Source organism: Carlito syrichta, unplaced genomic scaffold, assembly GCF_000164805.1.
Source record: "Carlito syrichta isolate Samal-C Ts95f unplaced genomic scaffold, Tarsius_syrichta-2.0.1 Scaffold126413, whole genome shotgun sequence".
NCBI lineage: Eukaryota > Metazoa > Chordata > Mammalia > Primates > Tarsiidae > Carlito > Carlito syrichta.
The window spans coordinates 85,103-99,460 of NW_007070509.1; positions in this window are offsets into that span (position 1 = coordinate 85,103).

The following is a 14,358-nucleotide window of genomic DNA, read 5'->3' on the forward strand; positions in this document are numbered from 1 at the left end:
GATTGTTTGCTTGGAATATTTTCAGTCCTTGTACTTTAAACCTTTCTAAGTTCTTTTGCTTCACATGTATTCATGCATACAGCTGAACTTTTAAAAGTCCTAATGCACTATTTCTGTCTTGTAGCTTTCAATTGTGTTCCATGTATATGTATTGTGATTCTTGATATATTTGGACTTTGATCCTCTCTTACTTTTTTATTTCTAAATTTTTGTTTTACATTGTCTATATTTCTGTGCTCTTTTTCTTTTTCTTTTTTTTAATTAACTGAGGTTTTTTTGTACCCTCTTCCAAGGTTTTCTTTTTAAAGAAAATGTCCTTTTTTGTTTTGATGTGTTCTCAAAGTTATCAATGGCAGAATTTTACATTTGCTAAATACCCAGGGTGTTATGAAGGGCTTCCCTTTTCAAATTCACTGGACTGGCTAGAAAAAATAAAAATCAAGAATCAAAGACATTGTAAACCAGACCAAGCCTCCCATCAAGGACAGTTAGAAAAGCTGGATAAATTATTTTGAAATATCTGTTTGAAAGCACTGGAGAACTACTAAGACAGCAAATGACTTAGGAGTTAAGATACTGGAGATAAGGGAATCCAACAGAGGTAAGATTAACATTTGGCACCACTTGAGGTATTCACTAGTTCTAAAGTCAAGGCTGAGAGAGTGAAAAGCTGAGCAGAGCTTTTGGAAGTTTTGCAAGGCTAAGGAGACAATAACTGGAGTTCAAGGCTCATCAATGAGAAGGGTCCTGGTAAACATTCCAGACTTTTGGTTGGGGTACTTAAAGGGGTATACTCTAAGAGTAAAGATGGACCAAAATCGACTAACTCAAAGACTGACATTCAGCTTGAATCAACTCAGTCTTAGATTTATTCCAGTGGCATGCCCCTAGCCTAACCTCTTCTATAGATAAGAGTAAGCCCTCTCTGGGTGAAGATAATATTATCCATTAGCTCAAATTATTACTGTAACTTTTCACACACAATGTCCAGTGTTTAGTGAAAAATAGGAATACAAAAAAGACAAAACTATAAAAAATTCAAAGACAAGACAGAAAAAAGAGACAAAAGTTTTAGATATTGGAGAAATCATACAAACTGTGATTAATGTGTTCCAGAAATTACAAGATGGAGAATTTCAGAGGAGAACTGGAGACTATTAAAGAACAATCAAATGGAAACTCTAGAATCAAAAAACACAATGCATTAAATTAATGATTCAATAGATGGGTTTAACAGTTGATTAGAACCAGTTAAAGATAGAATAAAGAAAAGATTAGAAGAAAATATCTAGAAGTATGGTGAGACAAGGAATGTAAAGTACAGAGAACAGCATAAGAGACTTTAAGCAAGGTGAAAATAGCTAACATACATGTAACTGGAGTCTCAGAATGAGAAGAGAGACAGTAGAGCAGAAGTTGAAGGAAATTTTGAAGAGATAATAGTTTGGAATTTCCCTATACTGTCAAAAGACATCAATCCACAGATTCAAGAAGTCCTAGTTTCAACTTCATCAGGGATAAATACAAAGGAATCCGTACCTAGGCACATCTTAGTAAAACTGCTGAAAACCAAAGCAACAATATGACTGAGTCAATTTTTCAACAAAATAATGAAAGTTAGAAGACAGTGAAGTGATATCTTTTGTTGTTATTGTTTGTAGAGACAGAGTCTTACCATGTCGCCCAAGCTAATCTTGAACTCCTGGCCTCAAGTGATCCTTCCACCTCAAAGAATGATATCTTAAAGTGCTTAAAGAAATAAGCAACAACCAAGAATCCTATACCCAATGACAATATCCTTCAGTAATGAAAGTTTCAGAGAAAAATGTACCTGAGAGAATTTATGCCTCGAAGAATCACAGTAATGGAAATACTGACAAGAGTTACTGAGAAGAGAATTATTTCAGGTGAAAGCATAATAATTCAGGAAGAAATGAAGAACAATGGAAAGGGTAGAAATCCAACAATAATATTTTGTGGATTAGAATATATAGAGAGTTAAAACAAATATGACAATGACTCTTGAAAGAAGAAGGAGTGTAGTCAATGATATTAAGTTCTAAAGTCCTTGTATTATCCAGAAAGTAATAAAAGGACTAATTTTTATTACACGTCAAGAGGTTAAGGATGCATGATTACTCTCTAATCATTGAAAGAACAGTAAAGAAAAAAAGATACAACTAACAAGCTAATAGAGTAAGAAACTAGAATAATAAACAATTCAATAAACATATGTTTAGAAGTGTATCATTTTTGAGTAATTAAATTTTATAAAACAGAATAATAAGCATAATTTTATAAAATAGAATAATAAAAATAATTCAAAAGAAGATAAGGAAGAGAGAAAAGGAAATATAGAATAAGTGAGTCAAATAGAAAACAATAAGTAAGATAGTAGATTTTTAAACCCAAATATGTCAATAATTACATTAAACAGAGACGGACTGAATAGTCCAATTAAAGATGAAGATTGTCATACTAGATTTAAAAAACACACAACTATATGTTGATTATAAGAAACCACCTTAAATATAAGGACACAGAAAGGTTGAAAGTACAAGGATTTTATATATAAAATACAAAGCAAAAGAAACCAGATGTAGTAATACTAATATTACATAAAGAAAACATTAATGTAAATAGCAAGACAAAAAGCAAGTTAAGTGGTTATTTCATAATGATAATGGGATCAGTTCACCAATAAAACACAACAATATAAAATTTGTGTGTGTCAAATAAAAAAAAATCAGAATACAAACAAAAAAATGACATAGCTAAAAAAATTGATAAATGCTCTATTGTAGTATATTTCAACATACTCCCCTCATGAATTAGCAAACTATGGTGGCAAAAAATTCAGTAAGAATATAAAATATTTGAATTTTGCAATGAATGTTACCAAAATGTTATGCATAGAACCCTGCAACAACAATCGTTGTTGAATATGTATTCTTTTCAAATGCACATGGGACATTTACCAAAATGGATTATATGTTGGGTCACAAGCAAATCAACAAATTTCAAATGATTGAAATTAAACACAGCGTTTTCTCTGGCCATTGTTGAGTTAATCTAGAAATCAATAATAAAAAAGATAACTATAACATCCCCCAATGCTTGGAAATTAGCAATATAGTTCTAAATACACAATGAATTAAAGAAGTCACATTAGAAATGAAAATATATTTTGAACTAAATAGCATTGAGAATATCTAAGCTTACAGGATGCAGCAAAAACTGTACTTAGAAGAACATGTATAACCCTAACATTGAAAATATGTCAATTGGAGTACATTTATCACTGGACGTGGTGGGTTACACCTATAATCCCTGAACTTTGGGAGGCCGAGGTGAGAGGATTGCCTGAGCCCACGGGTTGGAGACCAGCCTGGGCAACTTGGCGAGATCTCATCTCTACAATAAATCAAAAATATTAGCCAGGCATGGTGGCATGTGCCTGTAATTCCAGCTACTTGGAAGACTGAGGCGGTAGATCACCTGAGCTGGTTGAGGCTGTGGTGGCTGTGAGCGTGCCGCTGCACTTCAGCCTGGGTGACAGATTGAGACTCCAACTCAAAAAAAGATACTTTGGGATATACATATCAATAGAATATATATAGAAATAGCAACATAGCAAAAATAACGCCTGAAAATTAGTGACGTAAGTATTCATTTCAAGAGGTTAGAAAAAAGATCAACAAATTAAACACAGAGATAGTAGAAAGGAAAGAAATGACAAAACTAAGAGTAGAGGCCAGATGTAATCACAGAGATAATTAAATGTATTGTTCCTTTCTGGGTTATCCCAGCACTTTGGGAAGCCAAGGCAGGAGGACTTCTTGAGGCCAGATGTTCAAGACTGACCTGGACAACATAGTGAGAACCTGTTTCTACAAAAAAAAAAGTAAGAGTAGAAACAAATACAGCAGAAAACAAGTGTATAATGGAGTCAATAAAGGCACAAGTTAGTTCTTTGAAAAGATGAATAAAATAGAAAAAAAGCCCTGATAAGACTGATTCATAATAAAAGAGAGGAGACACAAAGACAGAACAAGAAAGGGACATAGCTACAAGCCCTATGAAAGGGTAGTAAGAAATACAGATGCCTGGGTTCTAGTCCCAGAGTTAGATATTTGATTGGCCTGGGGTACAGTTTGGGTGTAGGAATTTTCAAAAGGTCCCTGGAAATCTAATGTGTAGCTGAGCTTGAGGACATCTGTATGGGGTGATCTGGTTGGGTCGTCATTGGGATCTTTTGATGTTGGTTATTTTTTTTTGTTTTCTCTTAAGCTGCTCAGATTCCCTAGTGAAAAAACCTTCCATTTTCCTGCCTAGTTGATAACTTTCTAGGAGCTGAACAGAGAAAGAGGGCTGAGGTTCTTCCTATTTAATAAATAAGCATTCCCTGTATTCTGTTTTCAGAACAGTGACTCTTCCCCTCAACTAGATCTGATAACCCCAAACTGGATGCTCTAAGTTCTGTTCTCTTCAAAGAGGCTAAGTTTTAAGTAGGCTTAGAGGTTTTTCACTGCAGTGGGAGACACGGGCAACACAGTATGGAGAAAGGGGACTGATGTTTCAGCTGTTCCTTGACAAACTTTCAGGTGATCTTCCTAATTTTAGCCCGGCTTTTGCCTTCACTTCTAGAGTTACCTGGTCTCATAAATCGCTGAATTTGTGAATTTTGCAGTGCATATCAAGTGCCTTCTCACATGAGAACATTTTCTCATGGTCTGTCACTTGTCTTTTAACTTTTCCTGTGGCATCATTCCTGTTTAGACGTATTTTTGTTTTGTTTTGTTTTGTTTTGTTTGAGTTGGAGTCTCACTCTGTCGCCCAGCCTGGAGTGCAGTGGCACACTCATGGCCACCGCAGCCTCGAACTACTGGGCTCAGGCGATCCTTCTGCCTCAGCCTTTCAAGTAGCTGGAACTATAGGCAGGCGCCACCAAGACTGGCTAATTTTTTTTTTCTGTTTTTATTGTAGAGATGAGGTCTCACCAAGTTACCCAGGCTGGTCTCGAACCCTTGGGCTCAGGCAACCATCTCACCTTGGCCTTCCAAAGTGCTGGGATTATAGGCATGAGCCACCACACCCAGCCCTATTTAGAAGTTTTTAATTATGATGAGGTCAAATCTGTCAAGCTTTCCTTTTCCTTTTGTTGTGTTCACATTGCAACGTATTGAGTGAGCCATCCTTTCCTTACTGATTAGAATTGTCACATCTGTCTGTATAAACAATCATAAACAATATATTCACGTATACATGGTTCTCTTTCTGGACTCTATGAAGTACCATTGAGTTTTGTGGATTCTTGTAACAATACCATACTGTTTTTATTTCTGTTTTTGAGTCAGAATCTTACTCTGTCATCCGTACTGGAGTGCAGTGACATAATCATGACTACCACACCCTCAACCTGCTGGGCTTAGGCAATCCTTTCACCTCAGCTTTCCAAGTAGCTGATACTAGAGGCATATGCCACGAGGTCTGGCTAATTTTTTCATTTATTGTAGAGACGAGGTCTCACCATGTTGCTCAGGCTGATCTCGAACCCGTGGGCTCAAGCAATCCTCTCGCCTCAGCCTCCCAAAGTGCTGGGATTACAAATGTGAGCCACCGTGCCCTGCAATAATGTTTTAATTGCTATAGATTTATAATACTTTTTTTTTTGAGTCAGAGTCTCACTCTGTCGCCCAGGCTGGAGTGCAGTGGCACACTCATGGCCACCCTAGCATTGACTTGTGGGGTTCAGGCGATCCTTCCACTTCAGCCTTCCAAGTAACTGGAACTACAGGCGCATGCCACCATGCCTGGCTAATTTTTTTATATATATTGTAGAGCTGAGGTCTCATCAAGTTGCCCGGAATAGTCTCGAACCTCTGGGCTTAGGCACTCCTCTCACCTCGGCCTCCCAAAGTTTTGGGATTACAGGCTTGAGCCACCACACCCAGCCTATAATACTTTTCAATATTTGACTGTTCGAGTACCCCCACTACTCCTGCTGCCATTGTCTTTTTTCGGAGTGTTCCCGGCATGCTTAGAGTTTTATTTAATATGAGCTGTATTTGTTAAAATTCATAATATTTCTGGGATATTGTAGGATTGCATTGATATTGTATGGTATCTTAGGGAGAATCAATATATTTACAACATGGAATCTTGTCATTCAGGAACATAAAGGGCCTGATTCAGACTGCCTGTGTTTAAATACTGTCTTTACTATTAGCTAAATATATATAAACTTCAGCCACCTTATTAATTACCCTAAGCTCCAATTGCTTACTCTATAAAATGGAGAGGGGAGATTAATGATAATAGTATCTCCCTCAAGAAATGAAAATAATCTATATAAAGCACCTAGCAAGATATGCGGCACATAGTAACAATTCAGTAAATGTTTGCAACTATTATTATAGCAAGCTCTTCAGTTTAGTCAGGCTGCTGCCGCTGCTGTTGCCACCCCAATGCTACCCGCTGCTTCCTCCTCTTCCTCCTCCTCCTCCTCCTCCTCCTCCCTCCTGTCCTCTTCCTCCTCCTTGTTCTTCATGGACTTTATTTTTTAGAGCAGTTTATGGTTCACAGAAAAATTAAGCAAAAGATATGGAGATTTCCCACATACCCTCTGCCCCCACACATGCATAACCTCCCCATTATCAACACTCCCTACCAGGCTGGGTGTGGTGGCTCACACCTGTAATCCCAGCACTTTGAGAGGCAGAGACTAGAAGATTGCCTGAGCCCAGGTGTTTGAGACCAGCCCGGGCAACTTGGCCAGACTTCATCTATGCAACTAAAAAAAAAATTAGTTTGGTGTGGTAATGCATGCCTGTAGTTTTAGCTACTTGGAAAGCTGAGGCAGAAGGATTGCCTGAGTGCAGCAGGTCGAGGCTGCGGTGGCCGTGAGCGTGCCTTGCACTTCAGTCTGGGCGACAGACGGTGACTCTGACTCAAAAAATAAATAAATAAATAAAAGCCCCTACCAGAGTGGCACATTAGTTACAACTGATAAACCCACATTGACACATTGTTATCACCCAAAGTCCATAGTTTACTAGGGTTCAGTTTTGGGATTGTACATTCCATGGGTTTGTAGAGATGTAGAATGGCATGTATCCACCATAATATTATCATGCAGAGTAGTTTCAGTGCCATCAAAAGCCTCTGTGCTTCACGTATTCATCCCTCCCTCCCCACTAACCCCTGACCACCACTGATCTTTACTGTCTCCATAGTGTCTTCTTTCCATAATGTCATATAGTTGCAATCATACAACATTTAGACTTTTCAGGTTGGCTTCTTTCACTCAGTAATATGCATTTAAGTTTCCTGCATGTCTTTTCATGGCTTCATAGCTCATTTCATTTTAGTGTTGAATAATATCCCATTATCTAGATGTATCATGGTTTATTTATCCATTCTCCTACTGTAGGACATCTTTGTTGCTTCCAAATTTGGGCATTCATGAATAAAGCTGCTATAAATATCCATGTACAAGTGTCTTAGTTTGTTGTCGGCTGCTATAACAGACTACCATTTACATTATATTTATTTGGTTCATGATTCTGGAGACTGGAGAATCCCACGGAAAGCATGGCATTAGCATCTGGTGAGGACTTTTGTGCTGTATCATCCCACAGTGGAAGGTGGAAGGGAGAGAGAACACATGAGACTGAGAGAGAAAGGGAGCCAAGCTCATCCTTTTATCAGGAACCCATTCCTAGGATAACGAACCCACTCCCAAAATAATGGCATTTATTCATGAGAATCACCCTTCAGAGGTCTCACCTCTCAACATTGTTGATTGGGAAATACTTTTCTAACACATGAACTTTGGGGAACACATTCAAACCATAGCAACAGATTTTAATGAACATACATTTTCAGTACATTTGGGTAAACACCAAAATGTGTGATTGCTGGATTGTATGTTTTTTATTTTTTTGAGTTGGAGTCTCACTCTGTCGCCCAGACTGGAGTGCAGTGGCCGCTCCCGGCCACCGCAGCCTCAACCTGCTGGGCTCCGGCGATCCTTCCACCTCAGCCTTCCAAGTAGCCGGAATTAAAGGCATGCCCTACCACGTCCAGCTGATTTTTTGATTTATTGTAGAGAAGAGGTCTCGCTGCCCAGATGGGTCTCAAACCCGTGGGCTCAGGCAATCCACTCACCTCAGCCTCCCAAAGGCACGGGATTACAGGCTGAGCCACCAAGCCATCTTGACCATTCTACCCGGCTTGACCATTCTAATAGGTGCGTAGAGGTTGAAGGAAAACAGAGCATAAGCTGACAAGGTCCTTATGTTTCTTGGCTTGTGTTCAAGGAACCAAGCTTACATTTCCTTTGTCTCTCCTGACCTTTTGGTTGCTTTTCTATGGATAGCAGAGCAGCGCCAAGTCTAGCCTGGAGGCTGTTTATCTTAAATGATTGCCTTGCTTTTAACTTAGAGCACATAGATGTTAAGATATGCATAGTTTAGTCATTAATACTCACCCTGCTTGTGTGATTTAGTTTAGACATTAACATATATCCTGCTTCTGTGGTTTTGCCTCCTTTGTGTGATTTTGCCCTATATAAGAGGCATGCTGTGATAATAAATGCCCTCTCTCTCGCTCTCAGCTACTTGGGAGACAGTCTTCCCAATCCCACTGTTTCTTTGTCTCTTTCTTTTCTCATTCCCTCCCCCTACCTCAGACCCTGCTCAGTGGAGGCTGGAACTCCGCAAGTGAGGTATCTCATTGCTTTCATTTTCCTGATGACATATGATGAGGAGCATCTTTTCAGATGCTTATTTGCCACTTGTATATCTTCTTTGGTGAGATGTCTGCTTAAGTATTGGCATTCATTCATTCATTCATGTATTATATGAGTCAGGGATCTTACTCTGTTGCCCAGCCTACAGTGCAGTGATATGGCTCACTACAGCCTTGACTCCTGGGCTCAGGTGATCCTTCCACCTCAGCCTCCTGAGTAGCTGGGGCTACAGGGATATGCTACCAAGCCTAGGCTGATCATGAAATCCTAGGTTCAAGCAATCTTTTCACCTCAGTCTCCCAGAGTGCTGAGATTATAGGCCTGAGCCACTGTGGCTGGCTTATTATTTATTTTTAATTGACAATAATTGTGCATATTTGTGAAGTACATGTGATATTTCAATGCATGTTTATAATGTATAATGATCAAATCAGGGTCCATTTTGTAATTGGGGTATTTGTTTTTATATTATTAAATGTTGAGAGTTCTTTCTATATTTTGGATAACAAGCCGTTATCAGATATGTCTCTTGTAGATATTTTCCCTCAGTGTAGAAATTTTTAATTTTAACAAAGTCCAATTTTTTCTTTCAGGGATTTTGCCTTTGGTGTCATATCTAAAAAGTCATTGCCAAAGTCACTGCAAACCCTGGGTCACCTAGATTTTCTCCTAGGTTATTTTCTAGGGGTTTCATAGTTTTGTATTTTCACACTTAGGACTGTGTTCCATTCTGAGTTAATTTTTGTGAAAAGTGTCAGGTCTATTTGGAGTCTTTTTTTTTGTTTGTTTGTGGTTGTCTTTATTCCAGAATCATTTTCTGAAAAGACTATCTTTTCTCTATTGTTTTGCCCTTGCTTTGCTTCGTCAAAGATAAGTTTACTATATTTATGTGGATCTGTTTCTGATCTCTCTGTTCCACTGATCTATGTGTCTAATTTCGCCAATACTATACTGTCTTAATTACTGCAGCTTTATAGTAAGTCTTGAAGTCTGATATTTTCATCCTGCAACTTTATTTCCTTCAATATTTTGTTGGATATTCTGGTTCTTCCCTCTCTAAATAAGCTTTAGAATTAGTTTTTCAGGCCAGGCTTGGTGACTCAGCATGTAATCCCAGCACTTTGGGAGGCTGAGGAGAGTGGTTGCCTGAGCCTGCAGATTCAAGACCAGCCTAGGCAACTTGGCGAGACCTCATCTCTACAATAAATAAAAAAATTAGCTGGGTGTGGCAGCGTGCGCCTGTAGTTCCAGCTACTTGGAAGGCTGAGGTAGAAGGATTGCCTGAATCCAGCAGGTCAATGCTGGGGTGGCCGTGAGTGTGCCTCTGCACTCCAGCCTAGGCAACAGGGTGAGACTCCAACTCAATAAATAAATAATAAAAATTAAAAAAAGAATTGGTTTGTCAATATCCACAAAATAACTTGCTGAGATTTTGACTGGAATTTCATTGGATCTATAAATCAAGGCTGCTTTTTATTTTCAAATGTTGAGCTTTTACTTAACTACTTTATCTTATTAGTTATAGTAATTTTTCATTTGATTCTCTTGTTTTTTTTTGTGTGTAGACAATATCGTCCAGAAGTAGTGATTTATTCATATTTTCTAATTTTTCTTTCTCTCTCTTTCTCCTTCTCTTGGTCTTGTAGCATCATCTGGGATTGACAGTACAACTTAATAATGATATCCTTGTCTTGTTTGTTCTTATTCAGCAGAATTATTGAGTTCCCACTATGTGTCAGGCACAGTTCTGCCTACTAGGAATATAACTGTGAAAAAATAGTCAAAATATCTGCCTTCATGAAACCCGCAATTTGGTTTGTGGTGGGAAGAGACAGAAAATAAATTAATGAACATAAAATGTCAGGTAGTGTGATAAGGAAAAATGAAGCAGAAGAAGGAGAAAAATAATGTATCCGTTTTCTTCTTTAAAAATTGCTTTATGAGCCAGGCTTGGTGGCTCAGCCTGTAATCCCATGCCTTGGGAGGCTGAGGTGAGTGGATTGCTTGAGCTCATGGGTTCGAGACCCTCCTGGGCAACTTGGCAAGACCTCATCTCTACAGTAAATCAAAAATCAGCCAGGCATGGTAGTGCGTGCCTGTAATTCCAGCTACTTGGAAGGTTGAGGCGGAAGGATCGCCGGAGCCCAGCAGGTCAAGGCTACAGTGGCTGGGAGCGGCCACTGCACTCCCAGGTGACAGAGTGAGACTCCAATTCAAAAACAACAACAACAACAAAAAACTGCTTTATGGAGATATGATTTATCACAGAATGTATCAGTTTCAAGTATACAATTTGATAATTTCTGATATGTTTACAGACTTGTGCAACCATCACCCATAATCCAATTTTAGAACATTTTCATCAACCCCAAAAGAAACCCCATACCCACTAGTGGTCATTTCCCATTCCTACCAAACTAGCCTTCTCCCAGTCCTAGGCAACCACAAATATAGTTTCTATAGGGTTTGCCTATTCTATATGTTTCCTATCAATGAAATCATACGAAGTCTGACAATTCAGTTTGTGAACTCATTCTAGAAAAAGTGCTACCTACCTCATTGCTGAATATCATTATGGTCATCTTTGAAGTATTCCTCTTGGGAAGCTATGCACTGACATCAGCACCTAGTTCACCGGTCAAAGCAATTTTGGAACTTTTTTCTGGGATGCCCGTCAGACTTAGCAGCACAAGAACACTGGAGCTTGAATCAGAGCAACGAACAAGTATTAACTTACTTTATTTTTTTAGATTGGAAATTTTAGTTTATTTAGAAAGTAAATTAGAGAGAGAGAGAGAGAGAGAGAGAGAGAGAACCTTCAACTCCCCAAGGTAGGGGAGGGAGCCAAATTTAGGAAACATGGGCTAGTCCAAACATTAAATGTCTTATTAAACTTGGCAAGAATGTAAATGAAATCAGGGACATGTTAGTCCAATTTTATAGGGATAATGTCATGAAGAAAACAGCAGTGTACAAATGGATTAAACGTTTTTCTGAGGGGAGAGAAAGAGTCACTGATGAAAAGAGGTGAGGACAGCCAGTAACAAGCAGAACTGATGGAAATGTTACAAAAATTTGTTGAACTGTGTGTAAAAATTGTTGGCTAACTGTGAGAAGCATAGCAGATAAAATAAACATCAATAGAGAAACAGGAAAATCTTAACTGAAAATCTTGGCATGAGAAAGGTGTGTGCAAAAATGATCTCAAAGAAATTCTTGCATCATGACAATGCACCAGCTCACACAGCACTGTCTGTGAGGGAGTTTTTAGCCAGTAAACAAATAACTGTATTGAAACATCCTTCTTATTCACTTGATCTGGCCCCCAATGACTTTTTTCTTTACCCAAAGATAAAGGAAATATTGAAAGGAAGATAATACATTGACAACTCTGATGGCCATTGCAGAAAAAGAGTTCCAAAATTGCTTTGACGGGTGGACTACGTGTTGTCGTCAGTGCATAGCTTCCCAAAGGGCGTACTTCGAAGGTGACCACAGTGATATTTAGCAATGAGGTATGTAGCACTTTTTCTAGGATGAGTTCTCGAACTTAATTGTTAAAACTCATACAAGATGAGGTCTTTTATAATGATTTCTTTGACAACATTTGATATCTTTGAGGTTCAACTATGCTGTAATATATATATTTCATTCCTTTGTATTACTTAATATTCCATTGTATAGATATGCCACATTTTGTTTATCCTTTCATTTGCTCATGGAAATTTATTTTTTTCTTCTACTTTTTGGTTATTATGAATAATCCTGCTATGAATATTTGTGTACAAGTTTTTGCATGGACATGTTTTATGTCTGTTGGAGTAGATAGCAAAGAACAGAATTTGAGTCATATGATAATTCTATGTTTAATATTTTGAAAAACTGCTAACATGTTTTCCAAAATGTTGGCATCATTTTACGTGCATATTAGGCAATGTACGTGGGTACCAATTTCTTCACATCCTTACCAACACTGTTATTGTCTGTTGTATTCATTCTAGCCATCTTAGTGTGTGTGAATTGGTATTTCTTTAAGGTTTTGATTTGCATTTCTCCAATTGATACTATAGATGTTGGATATTTGAATATCTTCTTTGGAGAAAAGCTTATTCAATTTAATTGTTTTTTTGTTGTTTTTTTGTTTTTTTTTAGTCAGAATACTACTCCATCTCCCAGGCTGTAGTGCAGTGGCACACTCATGGTCACCCCAGCATTGACCTGCTGAACTCAGGCAATCCTTCTGCCTCAGCCTTCCAAGTAGCCAGAACTACAGGCGTGTGCTACCATGCCCAGCAAATTTTTTTTTTTCATTTATTGTAGAGATGAGGTCTCACCAAGTTACCCAGGCTGGTCTCGAATCCTTGGGCTCAGGCAATCCTCATGCCTTGGCCTCCCAAAGTATTGGAATTATAGGCTTGAGCCCACATCAACCTTTCTCCATTGTCTTTTTTTTTTTTTTTTTGAGTTGGAGTCTCACTCTGTTGCCCAGGCTGAAGCGCAGTGGCACACTCACAGTCACCACAGCCTTGAACTGCTGGGCTTAGGCGATCCTTCTGCCTCAGCCTTCCAAGTAGTTGGAACTATAAGCGCTCAGCTAATTTTTTAAAAAATGTATTGTAGGAACGAGGTCTCCCCATATTGCCCAGGCTGGTCTCAGGCAATCCTGTCACCTCAGCCTCCCAAAGTGCTGGGATTACAGGCTTGAGCCATTGCGCCCAGCCCTCCATTGTTTTAATTGAGCTATCTGTCTTCCTATTGAATTGTAAGAGTTCTATAATAGTTTGGATTCAAATTCCTTATCAGATATGTGGTCTGCAAATATTTCCTCCCAACTTGTGGAATGTCTTTCCACTTTCTTGGTGGTGTTTTTTGAAGTTCAAAAGATTTAAATTTTAATGATGTCTAATTAGTTAATTTTTTTCTTTTGTAACCTTTGGCATCATGTATAAAAAAAATAATTGCCTAACCAAAGATCCTCAAGTCCTATGACTTCTAAGAGTTTTATAGATTTCATTCTTCCATCTAGGTCTATGATCATTTTCAGTTCATTTTTGTGTATGCTATGTGGTAGAAGATCCAATTTCATCCATTTGCATGTGGATATACAGTTGTTTCTTTTTTCTTTTTTTTTTTTGAGTTGGAGTCTCTCTTTTTTTTTTTTTGAGTTGTAGTCTCACTCTGTCGCCCAGACTGGAGTGCAGTGGCTGCTCCCGGCTACCGCAGCCTCGACCTGCTGGCCTCCGGCGATCCTTCCGCCTCAGCCTTCCAAGCAGCCGGAACTATAGGCGTGCACTACCACACCCGGCTAATTTTTGATTTATTGTAGAGATGAGGTCTCGCCAAGTTGCCCAGGTGGGTCTCGAACCCGCGGGCTCAGGCAATCCACTCACCTCAGCCTCCCAAAGGCGCGGGATTACAGGCTGAGCCACCGAGCCCGGCTTATCCAGTTGTTTCAATACCTTTGTTGAAAAGACTGTTTTCCTCCATTGAATTGTCTTGACACCTTTGTCAAAAATCAATTAACCATAAATGCAAGGCTTTATCTCAAGACTCGTGTGTGTGTGTGTGTGTGTGTGTGTGTGTTTGAATATTTTTTTTAGTATGAA